The 2,868-nt window shown below is 32.3% G+C and overlaps 1 pseudogene; it reads left to right on the forward strand.

The window, feature by feature from the left end:
* The first annotated feature begins 826 nt into the window (after positions 1-826).
* LOC138831872 (olfactory receptor 5H17-like) lies at positions 827-1,828 on the forward strand (annotated as a pseudogene).
* Positions 1,829-2,868: the final 1,040 nt, after the last annotated feature.

The following is a 2,868-nucleotide window of genomic DNA, read 5'->3' on the forward strand; positions in this document are numbered from 1 at the left end:
AAATCTAGCTAATATGCATCACAATCTTAATGACTATACATTTTGAACTCATTATTATCTTCTGTTATTTGTTCATTACCAATGTCATAATATGACTGAAGTGATCTTCAGTGGATTCCCTCATACTTGAACTATTGACTGTATTCCTATTAGAATTTATAATCTATATTCTTTTCTAATTTTTATTTTATTGTAAAGATGCTGGACAGAGGGATAACAATTACATGAGTAAGGCAATGAGTACATTTCTTGTTGAGCATTGTTCTTTACCACAGGCTCTTCCAGGCTATGGGATATGTCTAATGGTTTGAGAATCTCTAAAAATGTTACAGTCCCTGATTACAGTGGTAATAGTCCCTGATTAATACCCCTAATTCACTGTTCTCTCCCTAAAGCCATTTTATACAGTACAATTTTAAATATAAACTTTCTACATCATTACACAAATTGAAACAACTCAGGTGAAACCTATTTCTTGAAGGATTAAGTGAAAATCTCTTTACATTATAATCTAGAGTTCCTAAATACCTTTTCTCTAGGACATGAGCCAGATGCAGGAAATGAAATTGATCAGAAGCTTGCTTAGAAGATCACTCATTTTAACCAAATTCATTGTATCCTACACATTTATTGAACTGAATTAATTTAAATATTTGTCAGTTTTCAGTAAGCAAAATTATTTTCCACTGCTAGAATAGTAAGGTGAAGTGCCTGATGAAAAGTATACCAACTTATTTCAACTCTGCATCCACAGTTTCCACTCTATAAATCTTAGTGAATGTTATTTTATAGTAATTTTATTTAGTTTCATTGGTCATCCAGTGAGGACATGGAAAAAGAAAATATAACAGTGGTGACAGAATTGGTATTCAGCAGACTTACATGTCAGCCCCAGTGGAAAATCCCACTGTTCTAGTTCTTTGCTGTGTATCTTATGACCATTTTGAGAAACTTCAGTCTGATTGGTCTCATCTGGAAGGTCCCTCATCTGCACATCCCCATCTATTTTTGTCTTGGCAGCTTAGCCTTTGTGGATACATGGTTATCATCCACAGTGACACCAGATATGCTGCTCAATTTTTTAGACTAGACAAGAACAAATTGATATCTCTCTCTGAATATATGATTCAGTTTTTTTCCTATGTAGTCAGTGTAACTACAGAGTGTGTCATTTTAGCAGTAATGGCTTATAATCGCTATGTAGCCATCTGTAAACCTTTACTTTATCCAGTGATTATGACTAACAAACTATATGCAGCTGTTAGTTTTATCATATTTCGGTGACTTAACACATGCTTTTATTCTTTTATATTCAGATTAACTCTCTGTAAATCCAACATAATATATCAATTTTATGGTGATGTTATACCATTGTTAAAGATTTCCTGCACAGATCCTTCTCTTAATTATCTCATGCTTTTCATTTTCTCTCCTTCAATACAAATCTTCTCCATCATGACTATTTCTATCTCTTATGCACTTGATCTCTATACAATTTTAACAACAAAGACTGAAACTGGTATGAGAAAAGCCTTTTCCACTTGTGGAACCTATCTGTTATGTGTGTCTTTATACCATGGTCCCCTCTTCTTCTTGTATGTGCATCCTGTATCTTCACAATCCAATGATAAAGATATGATCCTCTCTTTATTTTACACTGTCATAATTCCATCTAAAAATTATCTATAGTCTGAAAAACAAGCAAGTCATAGGGTCTCTGAAAAAATTGTTGAAAAGAAATGTTCAGTACTTATATTATTTTATGGGCTTTCAAAATTGGAAAGAAAGTAATTGTATTGTGTCATGTGTGATGTGGTTTATAACATGAAAAAAACTGTTTTAGCACTTACTTGTTAGAAACATTGTCCATAAATCTATATAATTTTTAATAAAATACTTATTTCATGTGACATTAAAACAGAAACAAGAGAAAAATGTTCCTATGTCTATAATTTCACAGAATGATGAATTAGTGAATTCCCTGCAAAGGACTTGGAATTATTCTTTAACTAGAAAATTCTGTAGAGCCTTGGACTCATATCATATAAATGCAATTCCAGTTTTCTGTTTGAGTTAATGGAAGAAAATCTAAGAAATACCAATAGATCTCCAGTCTTCTTTAATTCTACCATTTTTGGGAAATGGTGAATTGCAGTTCATGGGAAAATTAATCTCATTCAGTTGAGGAATAAATGTTCATTGTAACATAATCTGAAAAAATGAGGAAGTGTTACAAGAGTGTAAAAAGAACTCCATAGTAGGAAAGTGTTTTCTAGCTCAGTTCACTAGAGAAGAGAGTTTTCTCAGAGAGAAAACATCTGAAGAGGCTTCTTAATTCAGAAAGCTAATAAATTTTGGGAACAGAGTTTTTGTAGACATAGAAAAAACACAAAAAGTTGAACTATTAGAAGATTTCAAACATTCTTTACAATGTGAAAAACAGTGTACAAAATAAAACCAAAGTAAAACAAAACGTAATTAATTAATTAATAAAGAAAACTCTTATAAATATGTTAGAAACAATAACAAGAAAGAAAAACCATTTGAGCCCTTACTTTGGGGTTCATTTTGCCTAACATCAACTTGTCTGACTGTTTCTGCTTGTCTCAGACATATACTCGTTATTGCAAATAAGAGAAACTATGGAACCTATATTTCTTCTTTGTTGTTTTGCATGTCCCTCCCTCATGGTATAACCTCTGTTTTCACTGTATTTGATGTTGGCATAATTTGTGGAGGGGAAGGGAAAAAACAAATTGTTTAAATAGTGGTACAGGTGGACCCATTGCAACAATGATATGTACAAGATGTTACGTAGAAAAACAAACTTTGCAACTTTGGGGGGGAGGGTGTTAAGGGGAAACAAAG

Source organism: Dipodomys merriami, unplaced genomic scaffold (assembly GCF_024711535.1).
Source record: "Dipodomys merriami isolate MVZ:Mamm:240054 unplaced genomic scaffold, mDipMer1.0.p SCAF_2, whole genome shotgun sequence".
NCBI lineage: Eukaryota > Metazoa > Chordata > Mammalia > Rodentia > Heteromyidae > Dipodomys > Dipodomys merriami.